General features: G+C 40.8%; 1 protein-coding gene across 3 annotated transcripts in view; it reads left to right on the plus strand.

Moving 5' to 3' along the window:
* Positions 1-26,819, plus strand: part of l(3)80Fg (dnaJ homolog subfamily C member 16 l(3)80Fg) — a 2,137,133-nt gene that overhangs the window by 1,485,209 nt on the left and 625,105 nt on the right. The window lies entirely within an intron of this gene.

The following is a 26,819-nucleotide window of genomic DNA, read 5'->3' on the forward strand; positions in this document are numbered from 1 at the left end:
CAGTTACAAGTAATATTCCCCAATGGTTTAACTGTAAATTTATGCAATCTACATTCAACGTCATGCCAATATGGTAATAAGCATATAAAGCATTGCTTCCATTATGGGCTTCATGTCACTACATATTTATACTGGATTGGCACAGCAAATAGGCACTTAGGTTAATTAAAGGTATACTAATTTGTTTAATTCAGTAGATTTGTATTCTGCAATCATATATTTAAAGATTATATTTTGCGTACAATGTATGTAGCGAACTGCATACACCTGTGGTGATATAAAACCAGGTATTTGGTTGAAGAATTATTGGTCGAAATTTGATGCATGTTTAAAAAAACACATTCACAATGACCAGATCCTGTACAAATTGCGTTGCTGCGCCGAAATTTGCTTGAGTTTACGGAAGGTCTTATGATACTATTAGAAGAGATGGACGACTGCCTCAGACGGGAGAGGAACGATAGCGAACGGTTTCAAAAAGAAGTCAATCGGTCCACCAAAAGAATGGGAATACGTGCTGGTGAGGTGAGTTAACTATTTGAATAATTATTTGTTAATATTTTAGAAGCGGGCAAAATATCGCTAGTTGTGGATCTTTGAAAAGGGGGTCGATACCGGTACTCATTACCAAATTTCCTTACATTCGGCCGATTCATGGCATATAAAAAGTTGTCAGGTATGAACAACGTTTTCTGAACGGGGTTGCCCTTTCGCTGGGTTTCCGAGTGTATTTCTGCCATGAAAAGTTTCTTGAAAAATTAAAAAAATAAAAATAGCACGACGCTGTAAAAACTGTTAACTCCATTCCCAAAAATTTCTCAGCGCCATTGCTTGACACCTTAAGATGTATTGAGAAATTTTCTGGTCCTCTTTGAGGGCGTGGGCGTATTGAGATTGTTATGGAGTTAGCAGCTTGTCATAATTTTGTCGGATTTAGTGATTCTGGACACTAAACATATAATTATCTTGCCGCCATGGGCAGAAATCGTGGGTTTAGTTGACCTTTGGAGGTCTTACCACATAGTGGACGATATTGGCTTTGGCTCAATGAAGACATTTCTTTAGGGTACCTCTTTGAATCGATTAACCAGTCGGGGTTTTGACGTGGAACGATGAATGTGGAATCGGTTTATGTTTCGGATGTTCATAGGTTTACGAAAGTGCACGATTACTTGGTGTCGATACTTTTCATAAACCCTCAACGGTTTTCGAATGACGATGCGTACTGCAGGTTTTTGTTTTATTGTTGGCCTCGGGCATTTGGCCGAGTGCGTAGGTGTTCTGTGATCCTCGCTCTGGGTGAGCGAGTGAACTTGGGTTGATTTGCTGGGAATTAAGAAAGATAATGGGCTGAAAGCCTTTAGGTTCTGTGGCAGATCGGCTCGCCCTTCTGCGATAGGCTTTTATGATGTCCTCGTTATGAGATAACGAGTGAATGGGATGGCTTCTGGAATCCTCGCTCGGGGCGAGCGGGTGAACTTGGGGATTTTCGGTTCAGGGGGCCCCCGGTTAATATTGTTAAAAAAAAACATAGAAAAAAATGCTTTTTTTTGCGAGCTTTTGGTAAGCTCTCCCGCGTCTTCGTGCATCTCGCTCCCTTTCCCCATTGCCCACCAGTAGTCAGGTGTAGGATTCCCTCCGGTAGACTCGACACGAGACCGGGGGTAGAGAACAAAAAAAGAAGATGTAGGATCGCCCTCCGGTAGACTCGCACCATCACGAGACCGGGGGGTTGATTATAATTAGCGCCTCGGGAGAGACACAAGCTGACGGATAGCGGGGCATCACGGCGCGTGGTTGAACGCGTCTCTATGTCCCGCGCTCCCTTTCCCCATTGCCCTCGCGTAGTACGTTTTGGGATTCCCCTCCGGTAGACTCGCACCATCACGAGACCGGGGGGTTGATTATAATATATGGCTCGGGAGAAACGCAGGCTTAGGGATAGAGAGACACGAAGACGCGGGTTCCTTAATATGCTTTTCATGCTATCACCAACCGGGGGCCTCTGGTTTTAGGTAGTCGAGGGAAATAGAATTTTGGTTTTTGGGGTTTTGGAAGGCGGGATTTGGCCCTTTACATTTAACCCTCCTTGTCGTGGGACGGAAGGAGTACCAATTTCTAATTGGTCTAGTTATTTGTCCCTTGGTTGTATGAACGTCAAAAACACGCACACGGTTATCAGAGCCTGGGTGTGTGTTGAAGATTCTCCCCATTCTCCACTCGTTGGGTTGGAGGTTGTCCTCTTTGATAACAACTAGGTCTCCGGGTTTTAGATTAGGTTGTGGATGTTTCCACTTTTATCGTTTCTGGATCTCGGTGAGATATTCGGTTTTCCATCGCTTGCAGAAAGTGTGATGGAGGGATTTGAGTTTCTGCCACCGATTGACCATAGAGGCAGGGCTCTCACTAGCATCCGGTTCTGGCGGAGCCAGTAGGTGGCTGCCAGTGAGGAAATGACCTGAGGTAAGTGGCTCTAGGTCCGTTGGGTCATTGGATGCCGGGCTGAGCGGCCGCGATTTCAGGCATGCTTCGATGCGGCACAAGAGGGTATGGAATTCCTCGAAGGTGAATTTGTGTGGTGAGTCTATCTTTTTGAAATGGCTTTTGCAGCTTTTCACTCCCGCCTCCCACAGCCCTCCCATATGGGGAGCGCCCGCAGGGATGAAATGCCACGTGAGTGACTGGTGGCTGTACTTCGTGACAGCGTTCTCTCGCGCTTGTGAGATGAAGGTCTTGAATTCTGATCGTAAGGATCGTGGCGCTCCGACAAAGTTCGTACCATTGTCGGAGTAAATATCTTTCGGGCATCCGCGCCTAGATATGAAACAGGCAAATGCCGCTAGAAATGATGGTGTGCTGAGGTCAGTAGTGGCCTCCAGATGAATTGCTCGTGTGGAAAAACACACGAACAGGCAAACATAGCCTTTGGATAGTCGACACCCTCTGCCGCGGTAACTTTTAATGTCGAAGGGTCCGGCGAAGTCGACTCCAGTATTCGTGAATGCACGGCTGAATGTCGTGCGTTCGCGAGGGAGAATACCCATAATTTGGGTCTGGGCACGCTTTCGGTGTATAGTGCAAACTTTGCAATTATGAATGGTTGCCCTAATCATGGTTTTGATGTTAGGTATCCAGTATTCGGTGCGTATCAGACGTAACATGAGTTGGTTTTCCCCATGCAGACTTTGTTGATGAAACATTAGTACTGTCAGACGGGATAACCGGCAGTTGTATGGGAGGAGGATTGGGTGGCGTTCATTAAAAGCTAAGTTCTTTGACGCCCCGAGTCGCCCTCCTACCCGAATGACGCCATCCTGGTCTAAGTAGGGATTAAGTGAGAGTATTGCAATTTTCCCTGAAATTGGTTTTCCGGACTTTGGATCATTATATTCGGAACTATAATGTTGTTTCTGATAGATTTTAATGACAAGTTGAGTTACTGATTTGATCTCATCAGGGGAGATTAAAGGTGACTTGACCTGAAATGATTTCTTTGTTTTGGGGTGAGTCCTTCGGTAGAACCTCATAACGTATGAGAGCACCCGTAAAGCCCTAGGTAGGTCTGAAAAGCGTTGGAGAACATCGGTTGTATTTACTGTTGTTGTTGCGCAGGTCTTCGCCCTCTTTTCCTCTACGGAGGTGATGCAGTCACTTTCTTGTGCTGGCCATTGGGAAGTGTCTTCTTGCAGCCACGAAGGTCCCTGCCACCACAACGAATTGTTAACCAATTCAGACGCAGGCAATCCTCTGCTACCTAAATCTTCTGGGTTTGATTCTTAAATTACATGCAACCAGTCCTTATTTCCGATCATGTCGATGATCTTGGTGATTCGATGTGCGACGAAAGTGGACCAAGAACAAGGCGGTTTCCTTATCCAAGCGAGGACGATAGTTGAATTCGTCCAAAGGTGCACTTTCACTGGTCCCAACATGAGGTTCCTGAAAATTGATTCGGTGATTTCCGCTAACAGCACGGCTCCGCAAAGTTCCAATCGTGGAAGAGAAAGAGTTTTCACTGGGGCTACTCGGGTTTTGGCTAGAAGCAGGTTTGTCCAGATGTCATTATCCGTTTTCACGCGCATGTAAACGGCTGCTGCATAAGCCTTCTCGGATGCGTCACAAAATCCATGGATCTCGATGTCGGTTCCTGGTGAAAAGTTGACCCATCTAGGTATCCTGACTTTATCGATTTCATGGTATTGGTCGGTGAAGGTTTTCCATCGTTCCAGCGTACTGGTAGATACTGGTTCGTCCCAAGCGGTGCCTTCCAACCAAATACTCTGCATGAGTATTTTTGCCACAATGACCATTGGTGCCAGCCACCATAATGGATCGAAAAGTTTGGCGATTGCTGATAGTATCGCTCTCTTTGTAATGTTTTCCGGGTTGTCCAGCGTCCCTGCTTTAAAATAAAATAAATCGGAGAGGGCATTCCATCGAATTCCTAATGCTTTAACTGAACTGGTATCTTCGAACGCCAGGAAGTTTTCACTGAGCAGGTCTGCTTTGGGGATGTCCCTTAGAATGTCCTCTGAATTGGATGTCCATTTGCGAAGTGGAAAGCCCGCGGAGTGCAGGACTTGACGAATTTCATTTCTGGCTTTAATGGTCGATGTGATCGTATGTCCACCCGCTAACACGTCATCTACATACATGTATTCTCGCAGTATGCTAGCCGCTGTAGGGTGTGAATTTGATACGTCGTCTGCCAGCTGTAGGAGCGTTCTTATAGCGAGATATGGAGCGCAGTTCACTCCGAAGGTAAACGTCTTTAATTCGTAGAGACTAATAGGGTCGTTCGGGGAAGTGCGATACACAGCGCGTTGAAATTTGGTGTGATTTTCGTTCACCCAAATTTGTCGATACATCTTTTCGATATCGCTATTGAAGACGAAACGGTATAGTCTCCAACGTAAGATTAGTGTGGATAAATCGGCTTGTAGAACTGGGCCTGGGAGTAGAATATCATTTAGGCTCTTCCCGTTGGCCGTAGGGCTCGAGGCATTGAATACTACGCGTACCTTTGTAGTGGTACTTTCCGCTTTAATAACGGCGTGGTGGGGCAGGAAGTAATGATCCGAATCGTCGGATGGGATATTCTTTTTCAATTTTCTCATATTCTGACAACACTCCAACATATTCTTTACCTAAATCTGGGTTTTTTATTAGTCGTCCCTCATTCCGGAAGAATTGAGAGCATGCGGGTTTCAGGGACGGTCCTAAATTAATGTTAGTAAGGTAATCCTGCCTGAATGGTAGTGATATGGTGTATTTTCCATCTTCATCACGTTTCGTTGTTTCTTTAAATAATTTTTCGCAATACCTCTCATTTTCGTTTAATATTTTATTTTCTGGTACATTTTCTACCTCCCAGAAAGCTTTTAATTGATTGTCTAACGCAGAAGACATGATGCTCTTCGTTGGATTCGGTGCTTCTATTCGACCGGTTAGTATCCAACCGAACACTGTCTCCTGTGCCAAGAGTGTGTTTAGTACATTCTTTTTTATACCGTTCATTATAATTTTGGGATATATGTCTCCGCCAAGTATGAGGTCTACGTCTTCGTTGACGTAGAACCCCTTATCTGCCAAAACCAAGTCTGGGAATGCCTGCATAGGCATTGCGTTGATATTGCAGGATGAAAGATTCCCAGTGAGTTTAGCTAGGACGAGAACGGGTGTAGTCAGGCTGAAGCAGGCATCCACTGGTGAACGTAATTCGATGTTGGATGCCTCTTTTACCTGCGCTGACACCACATTTGTGATGACTGAAACCTGGGCATGTATTTTCCTCGCTGGCAATTTGATTCTACGTTTTAGTCTCTCAGTAATAAAAGAACATTCAAACCCTGAATCAATTAGTGCCCGCGCGGAGAAGTCGGTACCATTATGGTGGATGTGTACGCGAGCAGTTCCTAATAGCACGCCTGTGCTGCAATTGGCATGGCAGGATTTGACATTCTGATTCGCAGAGGAAGGCGGTTGTACCGATTCCTGTCCTTTCCTTGCCTGTGCCGAAGTTGACGGGGTATTATCAGCATCTTTGAAAGGGTTGCGCACCGCCTGTTGCTGAAGTGTGTCCGCATGTAAGAGCGTGTGGTGACGAGAGTGGCATTTGGAACAGTTGTACGAACTGGTGCACCTCGTCACTGTGTGTCCTGGGGATAAACAATTCAGGCAGCCATTTGTGGATTTGACGAATTTAATCCTTTCTACGGGGTTTACATCGCAAAAACGTGAACAGTTGCGTAATCTGTGCTCCGTAGATTTGCACATTTTACGCATTGATTTGGTGCTTGCTTGGTTACTTTTGTTTTAAAAGCACCAAGTTTTTTTGTAGGGGTTTCTCTCGACTGGCGCGACGTGTTTGACTTTTGCACTTTAGAAGTGGCATTCCCTGTAAAACCAGACACGGTTTCAAGTGTCTGAAAACGATTAGACAAGAATTTGTCCATATCCTCCCACTTGGATATGTCCGTTCTGGGGTCAATGCTCTGCTCTCATAGAGCCAACGTATTCTCAGGTAATTTTGTCGAACATAAATAAGTAATAATCACATCCCAATTTGAAACGTCAATCTGATGTGTTTTTAAGGATGCTAAACAATTATTTATGTCGCGCTGTAAGGTTTTGATTGAGCTGCCGCACTCGCTATCTATCTTTTTTAGATTAAAGAAAATTTTTAGTTGTGAGTTTACGAGAATCCGTTTATTCTCGTATCTCTCACATAGGTTTTTCCAGGCTGTTTCGAAGCCTTCATTTGCCAAAGGACATTTCTTGACAATGCTTTTATGCCTCACTTTGGGTTTTTTGGTTAAGGTGGAACAACTTTTCTACCGGGCTTAAGCGCCTGTTATTTTTATAGATGGCCGTGAACAGGTCACGAAACGTTGGCCAAGATAGGTAGTCGCCCTTGAATACCTCAGTATCGCAAGCTGGCAGGCGGATACTGTGTTCACGTCAGAGCCAATCAACTCCTCTAGGGCGTTCTCTGCTTTTTCCCACTTAGCTTGCAACCCTTTTTGCTGTATTTCCAGAGTGTGTACAGTGTGCAGAGCCGCATTGATATCATTAAAATCGGCCTCGAATTCGATTATTCGATCGGCCAATCTAATGTAAGAATCCATGTTCATGGTTGAAAGGTGGAGAGCAAATTAACCAAGGGATATAAAACTTTGAAAACCTGAGCGAATCACCCAACCAGCAACTATTAAAATTACGCAAAATTGATTTAATTCTCTTAATTTGTTTATTTTTGTCTGACTTTGCAGATTATTTGTGCCTTAAAACAGGGAGCAGGGGGAATCAACACCAATGTGTATTGTGCGAAGTAAAGGGGGTCACTCGCCACTTCAATCGTCAATTTTATTATAAAAAATAAGTGCGCGCGTTGATATAAAAACTCGACGAAAAGTGTAAAAACTCAGTGAAAACTGTTGTAAAAAAACTGTGTCGATTGAATTAGTGAAAATTAAAGTGCTTGGAAAAAATGAAAATTGCCACAGCCGTATGGCGTGAGATTTTGATATGAATGTGAGGTTATGTGCACCTCTTCCTTGTACTGTGTCCGGAGGGCCTTACCGCAGGTGGGGGGACAGACCAGATAGTCACAAGGAATCTTAAACGACGTTAATGCAACGCGTTTGCACTTATTTTCTTTTTGGCACTACACAGTTTTTCCACACTTTTCGCGGTTAATTACAATCACGTATGGCACTTTCGATCGATTTTTCGCACTTATTTATTATTTTAACCAAAAAAAATGTGGCAAGAAATATTGCACTTACTTTGAACTTTTTGGTGATTTGTATGGTGCTGATGTAACAAGATGACTTGATGTGTTGCAGTGGCTTTAGCTGGCTGTCGCTGGCTCAGTGTTTTGCACGCTGGTATTAAATAATAGAGTTTCCAAATTTTGTGGTATAGCTGTTGATGGGCAAATGACTTTTCGGAAAACTTTTTGTGACAATTTCTTTGATTTGTGCGGTCAGCTATGATCTTTTCTTGTGGACTGTAATTTAGGTGCTGTATTTCAAATTCCTGGTGAGATAGGACCAAATGTTCGGCCGGGGTGCGTCTGATCCTTGCGAGAGGTGGGCGCACCGGGTCGATCTCAGTGGGAATATGCGTACGGAAATACAAATAAGAGAATACGAGTTTCCTCCTCATAATGATATGTTTTATTGGGTAAATAAGAAATATACAGCAAAATATATTACCTTGTGAATATGTGACTACGTCAGAGATCGCTGGCGGCAGATGCGTATGGTACGGCTGTTGAAATCCAAGAGGCCGGTTGTATAAAAAGCTACAACCGTTGACCCGCAAAATCCTCCGTTTTGGAGGGGAAAGGCACCCACACATCAACCCCGACATGCATATGCATGAGTGCTGACAAAAAACACACATACACGTGCATGTACATGCATGTGGCGGTGATGGTGTGGGTGGTTATAATTAAGTCAAGTATCGCAAACAGATGCGGAAAAGTTAGGCATCCTGCCTAAACAATAACTCTGCTCGCACAAATTTTTTTCTTTTTTCACACTGCTTTTATTTTGTAAATTTTTCTTTTATCTTTTCAGCAATAGCTCACAATTTTGTTTTGCCGATATAAAATTCAGTTTTTTCTTTTTGAATTCTAAGTTGACTTTTTTTTCAATTATAAATTTTTTCTGCTTTGTTGATTTTTTTAAATTATGAACCACTCTATTTATATATGTAGGTACTCATTTCCGGTTTTTCTTTTGGTATGCCAAAAATTCTTTTTACTTTAAATTATTCACTTTGTTTCTCAATTATACTTCTTTTGTTTCTTTTTATTAAATTTTATTTTATATATTTTTACCTTCTTTTCTTAACGCCCTTTTTATTTAGGCGAATATTTTGTTGATATACCTTTTTTCCACTGCATTCTATAATTTTCTTTTTTCTTTTCGGGTGTGTTTTTTTCTTAACTTCTGTTATAATTTTTTGCTGTATGTTTATATGTAAAATGCACAAACTATTTCTTATGTTTGGACTCAAACTGTATTTACTGTTTCGTTTTTTGCTTTACATGTCCTTATTTCCACAATTCAAATAATTTTTCAGCGCGTCACGAATCGATATTGATTTATTTGTAATATTTAGTTTGTTTATTCTTCTCATAGGCAAGTAAAATTTTTTCACAGGTAAGTCTAGTTTTCTTTACTTATGCAAAAATATATTTGTAAAAACTTTATATTTTTCTTTTTTAGGTACACCCTAACGAGCTGTATATCTGTATATATGTATGTTTACATCTACCTTTATACATACGATTTAGTATTTTACCACTGCACTTTTTCTTGTCTTTTTAGATTTATATTTGTTTTAAATTTATTTTGCATGATTTATTGTCAATAGCGCGTCGCGAAACCCGATTTAATTGCTTCTTAATATTAAGTTACTAGCCTTTAACCGCGACCCGTCCGTAAGGCGAAAATGGAATATATGGGCTGTTCACGTTAGCCTGCTTATCAAGATATCTATTTAAATTTTTTTCTGTCTAATGTATTTTATATTTTTGTAATAGAGTAAAAAAAGAACTAAATGAGATGATAACCTGATAGGTTCCCCAAATGATCCCGAAATTATCCCGGAAAAACCACGACATGACCCCGACGGTATCGGAGAGGGATCCCGAAAACCATCCAGAAATGCTCCAGGAAGGGTCTCAAAAAGGTTCCTGCATAGTCCCAAAGAAGTCCCGAAATGACAATGACCCGATTCTAGACTCATCCCGATATCCACGCAGAAATGATCCCTGAAGGATACCCAAATGATCCCAAAATAGTCCGGAAAAAGTTCCAATGACGGGATCCCGGACGCAACCGAAAACGATCCAAAAATTATCCTGGAAGGGTCCGAAAGTGATCCGCAAATAGTCCCCATAAAGTCCCGAAATGACCCCGATGGGATCCCCCTCGGATGCAGAAAGGAAGCCCGAAAGGGTCCCCAAATTATCCCGAAAAAGTCCCGAAATGACCCTGACGGGATTTCCGACGGATCCCGAAAACCATACAGAATTAAAATCTGAAGGGTCTCCAAATGATCCCGAAAAAGGCACGAAATGAACCTGAAGGGATCCAGAAATAGTCCCGAAAAACTCCCGAAATTACTCCGACGGGATCCCAGACGATAGGTTAGGTTAGGTTGAACTGGCCGGTCCATGAGGACCTCACATAGATTGATTGAGTCCGTAGTGTTACCAGAAGTTTGTTTTAACGACCAAACTGAAAAACCATATCAAAAACCAGGACCTATGTTATAAAATAACTCCGTCCTCTTGGCAAATACTAGAAGCTTTCTAGGACTTAAGCCACTTGCTGTTTATAGATCTGACAGCTGTATCACTCCTAATACTTGGTGTCTTAGCCTGGCAAGCGCAAGGCACGAGCACAGAACGTACCGATCGTTTCCTCCTCCAACCCGCAGTTTCTACATCTGCTATCACTGACCAAGCCTAATTTAAAGGCATATGACGCCAGAAGGCAGTTTCCAGTCAGAATATCCGTCATGAGTCTACAGTCCTCTCTTTGTAATGATAGAAGCAACTTTGTTAGTCTAAGGTTGTAAGACCTACACATAATCTTTGAGACTTTACAGCCCCGCGCTTGAACCCACCCTTTTCCCGCTTGGTCGATCATGTGCACCTCTCGCCTTCGCTTAATCTCGCCTTGTCTAATTGGGACGTCTGCGGAGCAAGCTTCAAGGGATGCTCCCTTTTTAGCTAGTTCATCCGCTTTTTTATTGACATCTATTCCCATATGCCCTGGGACCCAATATAGATGTATGCTTCCTGTCCCGATTCTCACCAGGAACTGCTTACACTCTAACACGCATTTAGATGTTATGCTATGCGAGATTATTGCCTTAATTGCTGCTTGACTGTCAATATAAAAGTTAACACGGTTGCAGCTTAAGCTATTCTCTTCCAGGGTTTCTACTGCTTTGGTTACGGCTAATATTTCCGCTTGGAAAACGCTACAGTAATCCGGCAGCCTGTAGGATCTGTTTATTTCTGGATCAGCATAGTATACCGCAGACCCTACTCCTTCCACTACTTTGGAACCATCTATGTACACATGTATCGCCTCGTCCGCCATTTGCGCACCCTTGCGCCCATCGTCGACCTCTATTGTGGCCTTAAGATCTCCCTCGAAATGCAGATAGGGACTCAAGGAGTCTGTTCGTCTTGTGATTGATGACGCTATACTACTATGGCCGTACGGTCGGCGCTCAAGCTGCCCCGATGCACCGAGCCTGGTTGCAGTTGTTAATGCTATGTTCTTTGCTACCAGGTCTACAGGTGGAATGTGCAGAATGACATACAGTGCAGCCGTCGGGGTTGTTTTCAGGGCTCCCGTAATGCTAAACATTGATAGTCTTTATAGTCCCTCTAATTTTTTGAGGTATGTTCTTTCTTGTGTGTAGGTTTTCCACCAAACAAGAACTCCATAGTATAGAATAGCTTACAATCGCTGTAAAAACCCAATGAGAAAGAGAGGGTGATAAGCCCCACGTGTACCCCAGCATTCTTTTACATGCATAAAGTGCCCTTTAGGCCCTCTTCACCCTCTCCTCCACGTTGAGCTTCCGTGACAGCTTACTGTCTAGCATGATTCCTAGATATTTTGTCCAAGGTTTCTCCTGTAAGGTCACCCCTCTTAACTTAGGCCTGGTCCAATTTGGGACCTTGTGCCTCTTTTAAACAGGATCATATCCGTTTTCTTGCGTTGACTTTCAACCCGATATTAGATGCCCAGACATGAATATCCCGAAGCGCCCGATCAATCAAAGAACTAATAGTTGGAAGGTACTTTCCACTTATAACAATTGCAACGTCATCTGCATTTATCCAAATCCGTCCAGACTTTCTTGTGTAAATGAGTCACAAAGACAAACGTCTGGACATCCAAACACACAAATATACAAATATCTAAACTTTCCCATTTATAATATTTTTAAGATTAATATTAATCTGATAAAGATATAAATAAATATATCTGATAAAGATATAAAGAGGAAACGGTAAGTATATAAATAGATAGGTATGTATGCATTTCTTAAATATGCATATTTTATGCAAACTGTTACGGCGACAAGATCAGATATAAGGCGCGCTCGCAATAATGGTGGGGAGAAAACACAAACGAATTCGCTATAAAAAGATACACAATAATGTTTATTGAAGTGAAAGTAAATGCAGTTGTAGAATTAATCCAATTAGTAACAATTCAAGATTTCCGATTATGGAGTGTATAATGAATTTTATAATTTTGATTGATAAAGTACTTACCCTCGGTGGCTTGGCTGCTGGCGGTTTCTTAAACGTTCGCAAAAGAAGTGAAAGAGGTAAAAAGACTTTAGTTCGCAGTCACCGCCGAATCCTAGGCTTAACTATTATCCGTCGGGGTAAACGGTTATCGGTATAAACCGATATGAATAAATGAAAAGAAAATAAAACGATACGAGGGTGCACCGCCATATTTAGGCTTGTGGCCTAAGCACAAACGGTAACTTAATAAATCGATACAGGGTGAATGTAAAGTATGAGTATTAGTATGAGATGTTATGTAATGTAAATATTTCAAATGGTAAGTATTTCAAAAAGTAAGTATTTCAAAAGGGTAAGTGTTGAGTTCATAATCACAATATTTATAATATTATATTTTAGTTTATAAAGGGTTAATGCGCAAGCATAACAATCATATGTTTGACATTTACTTTATATCTTTTTCGTTGTTATTACTTACTTACTGTCTTATCCTTGCAACTACCGCCAGCAGAATTCATTGTGTTCTAAACCATTTTAATATAATTAAATAAACATTGTTAGTTTATACAATTAATGAATATCGTATCGAGTCAGCATTCGTATATTTAATTGGATACTATTGGTAAGCCGCTACCCCCGTACAGTCCACCGCAGCTGATAAACCGCAACACCATTTTTTCTGGTCCTACGAACCGGATTTTCATTCGCAAAACTCGCAACAAGTGCAAGTATAAAATATAAAATCAAGAAATATAAATATATTCAGCTTTTTATTTCCTGGCTTTACATACGTTATTTCATTGGATAAAAAACATTATTAATCCAGCATTAAGCATAAACAAGAAAGTTCGAGCAGGTGTCATAATTTTTATATTTGAAATCTGCCGTGACATTGATCTGCCCGCTACAAATTTTGTATCTACCTTTTCGCATAATTCGTACCGCCTTTAATTTGCCCTCTGCAAGCAGCAACAATCTAAACCTGAGCAGAAGTAACCACATACATACATACACACATCTATAATATTATAAATTAGTAAAGGGTGCATAAGTTGGTACGCTAAATATATATTTTCACGAAATGTCTGCTTTTGTCAAAACGCGCGATTCTGCCCTTAACTCAATTAAGAGGTATATGACAAAAAGTATGGACGACGCATTTATTCTGGATGTTGAGGGTGTCGAAAGCTATTTGGCGTTGTTGAGTGAGCAATGGGCTCGTTTCAACACCGCGCAAGATGCAGTGGAAACTTCATGTGGATCTGAAAACGCCGAGGTGGAGGAGAACGCGCGCATACAGGCTGAAACGTGGTATACCACAGCTTTGTCCAATTTTAGACGCGTGCAAAAATGCAGAGCTGAATCTTCTCCGATACCTCACTCGCTAGGCACTGTATCTGCGTCAATACGATTGCCCAAAATGGACCTTCCAACATTCGCTGGCGATTCTACTGAATGGATAGCCTTTTACGATGCCTTCTGCTCGTTAGTAGATAGCAATGCTGCTTTGTCAGGCGGACACAAGTTGCACTATCTTCGTAGTTGCTTAAAGGGAGATGCGCTGAGTATAATTAGTGGGTTTAAGATTAGCGACGCAAACTACACTGAGGCGTGGAACCTACTTAAGTCACGCTACAAGGTTATGCGCGTTATCATCGAAGCGCATCTCACAGCGATAGCGGATATACGAAAGGCTACGAGTGATACTGCGGATGCTATAAAGAGCATACTAAATTCATTACATCAGCACATACGAGAGCTCAAAGCACTAGGAAGACCATTCGATTTCTGGGACGATTGGTTGGTCATGAGGTCGTCAACAAATTAGCGTTCGAGACTCGGAAGCAGTGGGAGTTATCACTTGTTAGTGAAGAACCACCAACCTTTGAACAGCTGACGTCGTTTTTGGAAATTAGGTGCCGGTCATTGGCTATGCTAAGCACGCCTGCTACTCAGGTATCAATAGGGAAGCCCGCAACACCGAAGGTTACTGGCAAATCAACTAAGGTCTTTCACGCTGTACAAACCAAGAAGAGTGTGGAATGTGTGCACTGTAAGGGCCCACATAAGGTTTATAGCTGTGAAAAGTTTAAAAATCTCGATTTAAGCGCGAAATCGAAGTTTGTGATGGAGTCTGGCTTGTGCACGAACTGCTTGAGCCCAGGTCATTACAAAGCTAAATGCAATAGTTCGTCTGGATGTAGGGTTTGTCATCAACGCCATCACACTCTTTTACATAACACCGCTTCTACATCCAATGCCGCTGTAACCGCCGCACATTTCACCGCACCCAAACCACATAAAACCTCATTTTAGTACTGAGCCGTCTACAAGTAGCGCTACCGCATTGATGTCTTCATCTTTAAACCCCGTGGCCAATTCGCCGACTCCAAAGGAGAAAGCTGTACTGTTGGCAACCGCCATTGTCAAAGTTCGCGATTGCTCCGGACACTGGCAATCAGCCCGCTTGCTGTTCGACTCTAGTTCACATGCCTCCTTCGTTACTGAGGCTTGTGTTCAACGCTTGGGTGTGCCGCGAAAAGCTTCTGCAGTAGTTGTCACAGGTATAGGTTCCTCACAAGGAGGTCGCTCTAGAGGCGAAGCATTACTTACGCTGTCCTCACACTGTTCAGATCGATGCTTCTCCGTAAACGCCTGGCTCGTGACGACGATCTACGTGCACGCTACAACGAGTTCATGCAGGAACTCATCAACATGAACCACATGGAGGCTGCAGGAAAATCAGAAAAGCACACTTTTTACATGCCTCACCATCCCGTCGTTAAGGAGTCAAGCACCACAACTAAGTTGAGAGTTGTTTTCAATGCATCGACTAAAACTACGAATGGGAATTCACTGAACGACGCTTTGCTGGTTGGTCCACAATTGCAGCAAGACTTATTTTCAATTTTGACACGCTTTAGAACTCATCGATATGCAGTAACAGCAGATATAGCTAGAATGTACCGCCAAGTATGCGTCTCTGAGAAACACGTCGACCTTCAACGAATCGTCTGGCGTCGTGATCCGTCCTTACCCATACAAGACTTTCGCATGTTACGAGTGACTTATGGTGTGGCAGCTGCGTCCCACCTAGCCGTAAAATCCCTGCAACAAACTGCAAAAAACTCCACTAACATTTGTAAGAAAGCTGTCGGCGTCATTCTTAATGATTTTTATATGGATGATCTTCTCACCGGCACGTCATCAAAAAAGGATCTGGTGAATTTGCAAAGGAATGTTTCAGAGATCTTGAAAGAAGGTGGATTCGAGCTTCGAAAGTGGGCTTCGAACTGCGCCGAGTTGGGCGCGGCTATTTCGAACGCGTCAGAAAATATATCTTATTACCTAGTCGACAGTAAGGAGGTTCACGCGTTGGGTGTAATGTGGAACACGGAGGAAGATTACCTGACGTTTACAGTTAATCTGCGAAAATCGCCTACTACTCTAACAAAAAGAGCATTTTTATCGGACGCAAGCACTCTATTCGATCCTCTGGGGCTACTCTCTCCCGCAGGTATCAAACCAAAAATATGGTTCCAGGAGGTTTGGCGGAGCAAGGTTGGCTGGGATGACGTTATCCCAGAAACCATCGCAGTAAATTGGTTGGAACACCGCTCTGAGTTGCAAATTCTTTCCATCTTAAAGGTTAACCGCTGGCTTGGCTTAGGTACGAATGGCTCGATCACGGAGTTGCACATATTTTCCGATGCATCCGAGCGAGCATACGCTGCGGTTGCATACGCCCGGACCGTGAGAAACGACGGCACGGTAACTGTTGCTCTGATCTCGTCAAAGAGCAAGGTGGCACCCCTCAAAGCAACCACATTGCCGCGATTAGAATTGTGTGGTGCGCATCTAGCCGCTAAATTGGTGCGTAGCATTCGACACAGTTGGCACGATGTACAATATCCTATATTTGCATGGACGGATTCAACAATCACCTTGGCATGGCTACAAGCCCATCCTAGCAGATGGACCACTTTTATTGCCAACCGCGTTGCTGACATCCAGGAAGTTCTTCCTCCTGAATGTTGGAACCATGTCCGCTCGGAGCTGAATCCTGCAGATTGTGCTTCTAGAGGAATCACTCCATCTGAGTTATTGCATCACCATCTTTGGTGGACTGGTCCAGAGTTTTTGCAGAGCGAAGATCCTTTCTGGCAGCAAACGAGTACAAGCCATCACACAACCGAGTTAGGCATTAGAAGCAAGGTAACTACGCATGTCACTAGTTCCAACGAACATTGGTCCATTATGACTAGGTATTCGTCGTGTTCGAAACTTCTTCGTATCATCGCCTACGTCTTAAGATTTGTCGCCAACGCTCGAGCTGCCACTACCCTCCCGGTTGCGAAACGAGTTGCTCCCCCCAGCTGCCTGGAGATATATGAAGCCGAAATGCGATTGATTAGGTATACACAAAGGTTCTTCTTTTCTAACGAGTTCTCTCTTTGCAGCGCAAAAAAGCCTATTCCGCGGCGCAGCTGTCTCGTGCGTTTGCAAGCATATCTCGATGAAAAAAATGTATTACGCGTTGGAGGTAGGTTGAAGAACGCGGCAGTATCTCCTGACGTCCGAAACCCCATTATCTTACCAAAAAACGCGCCTCTTGCGAAGTTGATTATCCACGATATTCATGAATATACTTTACATGCTGGACCCCGCATCATGCAGACAGTTTTACAACGCCGATACTGGGTTGTTGGCGCTCGAAACTTGATACGAAGCATCTATCACAAATGCGTCAAATGCACATGCCTGAATCGTAATCTCGCCACACAAGCAATGGGAGATCTACCTACAACTCGTACTACCTACGCTCGGTGTTTCACCCGCACCGCGGTTGATTTCGCTGGGCCGTACATGTATAAATTCACTCACGGCAGAGGAGCAAAGGGCACCAAGGGATATATATGTTCTTTCATATGCATGTGCACGGGCGCTATGCATTTGGAATTTGTTGGAGACCTGTCGACACCAGGATTTCTCTGCGCTTTCAAGAGTTTCGTAAACCGCAGAGGCTACTGCAAGCACATGTCGTCAGACAATGGTACAAATTTCGTTGGTGCTGAAAAGGAACTGCGAACCGCATTTCAGCAGTGTATGGCTGATACCAGACTACAATCGTTCTTTGCTGATTCAAACATCGAGTGGCGTTTCAATCCACCATCTGCACCACACATGGGCGGTTATTGGGAAACCGGCATAAAACGAGTAAAATATCACTTAAAGCGCGCATTAAGGGAAACTCTGCTTTCCTACGAGGAATTCAACACTCTATTGACTGACATCGAAGCGTGCGTAAATTCTCGACCGCTTTGTGACAACACTACAACCGCTGGCGACTAGGAAGTCTTAACTCCTGGTCATTTTATCATTGGTGAACCGCTCAAGTCAATCCCAGAACCTGAGGGTCAAGGGTTCTGTGGAAATTTGTATCAGAGATGGCAGGTAATATCTGCCACAAGACAGCATTTCTGGCGTCGTTGGAGAGACGAGTATCTCGTCAGTTTACAGCGCCGCACCAAGTGGCATCGTCCTTCACGCAATTACGAAGAAGGAGATGTTGTAGCTGTATTTAGTGAAACTACTCCCCCCACAAAGTGGATACTCGCTAGGATAACACGATGTCATCCTGGAGCTGATGGTCGCATGCGAGTCGTCATAGTAAAGACTGCTAACGGAGAATACGTTCGGCCGATTGCTAAATTATGCCTCCTCCCAACAAAGGCGAAGAGAAAGAATCGTCATCATGAAATCAAAAATTTTCAACTTTATTTTTTGCATATTTCCAATATTTTTTTTCTAACTCTGCATTGTAATCTTAATTTTGAACGTATCTTGCTTATATTTAGATAGTTCAAGGGCGGCGGTATGTTGAGTTCATAATCACAATATTTATAATATTATATTTTAGTTTATAAAGGGTTAATGCGCAAGCATAACAATCATATGTTCGACATTTACTTTATATCTTTTTCGTTGTTATTACTTACTTACTGTCTTATCCTTGCAACTACCGCCAGCAGAATTCATTGTGTTCTAAACCATTTTAATATAATTAAATAAACATTGTTAGTTTATACAATTTATGAATATCGTATCGAGTCAGCATTCGTTTATTTAATTGGATACTATTGGTAAGCCGCTACCCCCGTACAGTCCACCGCAGCTGATAAACCGCAACACCAGTAAGTATTTCAAAAAGGTAAGTATTTCAAAAAGGTAAGTATTTCAAAAGGATAAGTATATCACATTAACATGCTTATAAGTATATGTATATATATATATATATATATATATATATATATATATATATATAAAGCTAGTCAGTAAGGTTTCTACCATTGACTTAATAAATAAATATTAATATGAATATGAACACTTAGTCCTACTCGAAATCGATATTTTCGTTCATGTCTTCAACAATGTAAAAAGACGTATTGGTGATTGACGTTCAATAGTCGATCAGAAATTGAATTTTATTTAACAAATTGATTCTCTTTATACATATATTTCCTATATACAATAGTACATATTTAAACTAATACTTACAAACTAAATGTACAACATATATTCATATATGCGGGATAGCAAACCATGCATATAGAGCCAGTATACAAGCCAACAAACTATTCAGATACATATATTCATATAGATATATACGTATGTGGGAAATGCAACTGATTGACAAACATAAGCAAATATGAATCATGCATATAGCTTAGGTTAGGTTGGGTGGTAGCTTCCCTGATAGGGGAAGCTTACTTGGACAACATGAAGGTCCGTTGTGATACCACATATAATAAACTAAAATAACGGTGACGTAGATATAACTACTTAGAGAATCGTTGGATAGCAATGATAAAGTTTCGAATGATCCCGATCTCAACCTTGGATAGCTCCTCGGGAGATCCAAGTGAGTCGCGACCGAAATACTTTCGCCTAGTTCTGGCAAACTCTGGGAAATCAAGCGTAAAGTGATTTGGTGATTCCACCTCATCATCCTCCATACAGCTGCCGCAGGATGGAGTTTCCAATATATTGAGACGTACCGCATGGATACCCATGGGACAGTGCCCTGTCAAAACCCCAATGACCATTGATAGGTGGGCCTTAGTGAACCCAATTATTTCAGCAGACCTCCTGCCATCCACTTTCAGCCGGAAAGATCTTGCTACCCTGCAAGACGCAGTGCCCGCCCAACTTTTGCTGAGCTGACTCGAGACCCAGCTATGGAAGAGCAATCCGCAGGTGGCTAGCGGAATCTCGAAATCCCTACAGCCATCTTCATCCGGTTCAGTTGTACCGATTCGAGCTAAGAGATCCGCTTGACAGTTACCCGGAATATCACTATGGCCGAGACCCAGATAATCTTAATTGTAAAATAATTAGATGCAATCCCAAGGGAGGGTAGGCACTCCCAGACTACCCTCGATCGCACTGTAGTTGAACTAAAGGCCTTTATAACCGCTTGGCTATCAGAGTTGATGTTAAATTCCCTAACCGTAGTAGCACTGGATAGCATTACATCCACTGCAACCTTAATCGCAGCAACTTCCGCTTGGAATACACTGCATGATCAGACAACTTAAACTTGCGGCTTACATTTAACTCTTGACAAAAGACCCCCGCCAACCTTTTCGTCCAACTTCGACCCATCCTTGAACAATTTAACCGGCCCATGCCCCAGATAATTCCCCTTCCTCACTCCTCCCTAGGGGGAATGACTGGGGTGAAGGTTGCATAGGGAGCGGTTATCGGCATGCAATAGTCCGAGCTGTACGGGATGAAGTCGAAACTAGTAAGAAGGCTAAAGTGTCCGAAATCAGAAAGCATATAACCCACATCACGAAGCCTGACCAACGACCGGGCCGCGGCTGCCTTTCCCTCAATATATACTGGATGTATATTCAGCATGACAGTCAGTGCCAAGGTAGGCGTTGTTCTCAGAGCTCCACTGATACCAATCAGCGCCGTCCGTTGCACTGACACTAACATTTTGGAGCTGCTCGCGGTGTCCAGTGCTTTCCACCAGACCAGCACCACATAGGTGTCAATCTGCGTAATGCATCGATCAGAACGGACGTGTTATGTGTTGCTCTGTGCTTTTGCTAAAATTTAGTGGTAAATGCAAAGATATATCTTATAAATTGCTGTTAAACATAAACTAAAAAGTCAATTATTGAAATTGGATATTTAAACTTATAAATTATTGAGACAGTGACTCTTAAAATAAAAAAAAAATAAAAATAAATAAAATTTTAATGATGCCTCAGCTAGAGTGTAAAGATTGCACAGCAAAAATACTGCAAGTGGAAGATATGCTAACATGCAGTGGGGGCTGTGATAATGTTTTTTGTGTGAAGTGTAGCAATTTAAAAAGAGCAGAATTAAAATTTCTAAATGAAAATTTAAATATTAAATGGTATTGTAACCAGTGTAGCTTATCAAACATAAATACAAAATTTATTGAAATAAAACATTCTATTGAAAAAAGTGAATCAAAAAACTTAAAACGATCAGATGCTAAAGAAATAGTGGAGGATGCAATAACGAATAAAATGCAAAAAATGAAAAATGACTTTACAGTTGAAATAAATGCAGTAATAGAACAAATATTTAGTGAAAGATTGAAACAGGAGCTCATAACTGAGATACATAAGAGTCTGAACAGCAGCTGCGATAAATTAAGTGAAATGCGTGCTGAAAAGAAACAAATAAATGCAAAATCATCATATGCAGAAATGGCAAAAAGAAACGCAAACAAAATAGTTATTAAACCTATAAATAACAAAAATACAAAAGAAACAAAGAAAGCACTAAAAAAAGTAATCGAACCAACCGAAGGTCTTATCACGACTGTTACTAACATAAATAAAGGTGCGATAATAGTTGAGTGCAAAAACAGTGAAGCAGTAGAAGAAGTAAAAAAGAAAGTAAACAAAGAAATAGGTCAAGAATATGCTACGGAAAAATTGAGAGAAACGAAAAAGCGGAGAGCGTTAAACATAGTGGGCTCTCAACAAAATTAAATGATGAGAGAATTATTGAGTGTGTAAAAAAGCAGAACGATATTGAAGATAATAAAGAGTTAAAAATTATTAAGGTTTATGAAGATCGCAATAAAAGAGAAGAAAGCTATAATATTATTATAGAAACAGATTGTGAAACGTATGAGTATCTAATTGAGAAGAAGAGAATAAAAGTTGAATGGGACAGTTGTAGAGTTTTTGAACATATAAATGTACCTAGATGTTTTAAATGTCTAGGTTTCCAACATAAAGCTAGTGATTGTGCATTTAAACAAGCATGTAGCAAATGTGGTGAACAGCATGATGTTAAAGAGTGTAACTCAAACATCATAAGATGTGTTAACTGCTTTGACTTGGTGAGAAGAAAAGTTATAGATGTTGAAGTGGATCACTATGCCTATAGTACTAAGTGCCCTGCATATATACGCTATCTGTAGAGCAAAAAAGCGAAGAAATAGCAACCCAATAAAAACTTTGAATTTAAATTATCTATTTGAATATATGTAGTATTATTTCTAACAAAAATGAACTAGAAAATCTTATTGTGGAGCAGAAACCTGCGTTACTATTGTGCTCGGAAACATGTGCCACGGGTGATATTAGAGAAGCAGAGTTACATATTAATGCCTATACGGTAATTAGATGTGACTCACATAGCAAACACATAGGAGGTGTCTTAATATATGCTCACAGCTCTGTGAAATACAACGTTATATATAATAACAGCATTAATAATAACATTTGGTGCATCGTAATAAAACTAAAAGAGTGCGATAAAAAATGGCAAATAGGGGTTCTATATCACTCACCTAATACGAGTGATTCTGAATTCTTAAATTATCTAAATGAAATATTGTTATAAAAAGTTCAGTTTAGTGTGAATTGCTTCGTGGTTGGAGACTATAACATTAACGTTAATAATGCCAACAACACCTATAGCAAGAAATTAACAGATATGTTTAATAATTTGGCAATGAGCCAAAAAATACTCTTCAACACACGTATCACAGATACAACTGAAACAAAAATCGACCTTCTATACTCAAATTCGAATGATGTTATTTGTCAAAACATGGACAAGTATAAAATATCAGATCATGAAACGATAGAAATAAAAATTAATACATCAGCACCATATAAAATGAGAACAACAAAAACAATTACCTCATGGGAGCTTTATAATAAAGAAAATCTACTTAACTTGTTGCGCGCATGCAGTTTTGTGATAAATGATTCAACCAGTTAGACCAATTAGACATAGTAAACAATGCAATTCTACAATGTATGACAGGATTAACATTTGAAAAAGTAGTAAGACTTATGAATAAGTGGTATGATCATGAACTTACACAATTAAATAAACTTAAATATAACCTCTTAAATGAGTCTAGGAAAACAGGAAATTGGGACAATTATAAAGAAATAAACAAAAGATACAAAAAACTTATCAAAAAGAAAAAGGCGAAATATATGGAAAACAAAATCTTAATTAGTAAAAATAATAGCAAAGAAATGTGGAAAAATCTAAAGCAAACCATAAACCTGAAAAAAGATCATCAAGAAATAAACAAAATTCATATATTAGATAAGCAAATCGAAGAAAAGATCGAAATTGCGAATGAGCTCAATAACTTTTTCGTAAACAGTGTTCTAGAAATAAACCAAAGTATCGAACATTTTGATTTAAATTTAACCGTATCTGATAGCAGTTCGACATTCAAATTTAATAAAGTTGTAGCAGATGACATTGTCAAAATATTTCGGCTATTCATGAACAAAATTGGTGGCAAAAATCTTTTATCAGAAGGAGTTTTGAAAGATTCAATAGAGTATACAGCTTATTTTTATGCAAAAATTATAAATGAAAGCATGGAAACGGGCATTGTACCACAAAGATGGAAAACGTCGACCATTATACCAGTAAAAACAATAAAAAATACGTATAAACCTAAGGAAATGCGACCTATAAATACACTACCATGTGATGAAAAAATTATGGAAACAGTTATAAAAAATAAGTTAGAAAATTACTTGGAAGACAATAAATTAATAATAAGTGAACAATCGGTATTTAGAAGAAAACACTCATGTGAAACGGCACTGAATATAGTGATCTCTAACTGGAAGGAAGATCTAAATAACAAAAAAAACACTGTTTGCGTTTTCCTGGATCTGAAAAGGGCATTCGAAACAGTGGACCGAGACATTTTGCTCCAGAAAATGAAAGTCATGGGAATTCAGGGTATAGAATTAAAGTGGTTCCAAAATTACTTGACTGGAAATGTTAGAGCAAATAAAATCAATAAAATATCTTGGGATTGTAATTGACAACAAACTCAAATTTGATGAACATATTCGATACACTGTAGGAAAGATAGCTAAACAAGTCGGTTTTATGCAAAGAACCTGTAAATTTATAAATAGAGAGTTTAAGGATATTGTATACAAAACATTGATTGAATCTAATTTTAAATATTGCCCATCAGTCTTATTCATTATACCAGATACAAAAATAGATAGACTTCAGATATTGCAAAATAGGTGTATGAGATTTGTGTTACGGGAAAAGTCAGATGCGTCGATAAGCGACATGCTAATAAAACTAAAATGGCTAAGTGTCAAACAAATTATTTTTTATTATACTATGAAAATGATCTTCAATATACGAAAGGGAAATGTACCTGAATACTTAACAAATAATGTTGTATATATAAACGAAACCCATAATTTTAATACCCGTAGAAAAAATGATTTTAAACTGCCACTCTATAGAACTGAAGTGGACAAACAAAACCTTTTCCATAAAGGACTTAAAAACTTTTATGAATTGCCTAATGAAATAAAACATTGTGAAGAAATTTATGTATTTAAAAGCAGGCTATATGAACATTGTAAAACCTTACCTGTAAGATAAGTTCTACAATGTGATTTAATAAATATTGTTCAAACTAGGCTTACGCTGTAATAAATAAATAAATAAATAAATAGAGCAGAATCGGTTTGACCACCATCTCATAAAGCCAGTGTGCAACTCCTGGCGAGAGCCCCCCTCTACTTCCGATAGCCCCCCTGCAGCAGTACAAGGCAACCGCGGCCTTCTTGACCCTATCTTCCACATTGGGCCTCCAGAACAGCTTCTTGTCCAGAACAATCCCCAAATATTTAACCCTGTCAGTAAGTACCAACGGTACCCCTCCAAACGAGGAGTTCTGAAGTCGGGTATCTTATATCTCCTTGTAAAAAGTACCAATTCTGTTTTTCCCGGGTTGACCGCCAATCCACATGATTCAGCCACCTAGCCACAGTATCCAGGCAGCCCTGCGGAACATCGCGGAGGGTGCCCAGAAATTTGCCTCTGACTAGGATAGTGAGGTCATCTGCATAGGCAACCACCCGATAGCCATTGACTTCCAGCTCCACAAGAAGCTCTTTGACTACCACAAACCAGAGCAGAGGAGATAGGACACCCCCCGTGGCGTGCCCCTGCACACCTTCCTCTTAATTATGGCCCCTCCCCACTTCGCTGCGACAATTTAGCCGCATAGAAGTTATCTAATAAATTCAACCAGAGCCGCTTCGACTCCTAAACCACCGGAGCTCTTTCGATTGCCCCCGGTAAGACAATCATACTACCAGGGCGGCTTGCCCTTCCCCCTGTAAGTTTTCAATGAGCAGGACAGTTGAAAGGCGCTATTGCTTACCGAGGTGAAGTTTTCCACCAGACCGTCTATCTCAGATTCGAAAAGGTCCGAACCAACGATGGGCGCCTCAGGCAATAGCTCTCCCAACTTCCTGCAGTCCCAGTTGGTACTTTTAGGGTTCCTAAAAGATATTTTACCGGGACGTTCTTCGTTCACCGAGAACTGAATATATCGGTGATCAGAGAAGGAGTGCTCGTTGAGAATCCTGCAGCCAGATATCAGATCTTCCAGTTCTCTGCAAACCAGGGTGAGGTCCAGGACCTCCTCCTTTACCGCAGTAATAAAAGTTGGGCCATTCCCCTATTACATATACAAAGTCCCTCGTCTACAATAAAAGTAAATATAGGCTTACCTCTGGTATTCGTATCCGAGCTACCCCATATGCTATGGTGTGCATTAGCATCGGCACCTATGATTTCGCCCAGTATCACAGGTGATGGTCCCGTTACGTCCCCATGGGGCATGTACGCTGAGACCACCTGCTTCGCTCGAGGCAGACCGTGGTTATCTCAAATTAGAGAGAATAAAAACTTTAAATTACTTTTTAATAAGCACACAAGATCTAGGCCTGCCTGCCTCCTCATGCGCCAAGGTGCTGAATTTTCCCGTCCTTAATCCAGAAGTTTTTCCGCCGTTACTACTCAGCCACGGCTCCTGGACAAGGACTATATCCAATCCGCCTTTTTCAAGAGAGAGCAACAAGTTTGCGGAAGCCGTCTTAGAATGCTGAAGATTGATTTGACGGTTTTCCATCAACACCACTCTTCTTCTTCTGCACCCCATCCTTGGCGTATTCGCCCTCGGAGACTAGGAGAAATGCATAGATACTTATTGGGTTCGAGTTGATTACACTCTTTATTTTGGGCAATGGTACACGAAAAAATGTATGTATGTATAAATGAATTAAATTTAATGTAAGCAAAATTTATTTTAAGACATACTACAGTGTATAGCAGAAACGCCATTAACTTCAAGACACAAAGGTAGAAAATATAGCCGTATCGCAGTGTGAGGCGTGAGCAAGAAGACACTTTCTACAGTAGTCTTGGAATTCCTTAAACTCATCAATTTGTTTTGGGCCATATGCGAAAAATTTGAATATCGACATACCAAACGAAAAGTTACACTTTCAAAATTTTTACATATTTTTTTTTGTACATATTTTTTAAGGTTCACTTTTTATTTCGCATGTCGATATATTGTTTCGCACACTCTCAATACGTAATGGTATGCTTGCATCATATAAATTAAATTAGTTTCATGCTTTGATTTAGTTTTCAATTCAAGAATTGCTTCATCAGTGGCAAACTCCGCCAAATTTCTTTGAGGTGCACGTGCATTGGTAACAAATTTTTTAAGCTCAAGAATTTACAAAAATATATCACGAAAAGTGTTTTATAACCCATCGAAATGTCTAGCTGTTGTGTAAAAAGCCAATAATTTCAATGCCAAATAAGTAAATCAGTTAATATGCTATCCTGTAACAAAAAGAGTCTAAATTTTCATCAACATAAAAAAGGCATCTGCTTATTGTTGCTGACATAGCAATTCACACGATTTAATATAGGTGTGTGTACAACGCACGACCAAACCAAATTTGCATTCCGACAAATTTGCGGACATTGCATTTCCCACAGAAGTCACAGCTCAACACAGATGTGTAGGTACATATTTTGTGTCGAGTTGTATGTAGGTATGTAAGTATGTATGCTTAAGGTAAATATGTATGTAAGTGTGTATGCTTAAAGTAAATATGTATGTACAAATATGTTTAGAATA

This window comes from Eurosta solidaginis, chromosome 1 (genome assembly GCF_040869045.1).
Source record: "Eurosta solidaginis isolate ZX-2024a chromosome 1, ASM4086904v1, whole genome shotgun sequence".
NCBI classification, from domain to species: domain Eukaryota; kingdom Metazoa; phylum Arthropoda; class Insecta; order Diptera; family Tephritidae; genus Eurosta; species Eurosta solidaginis.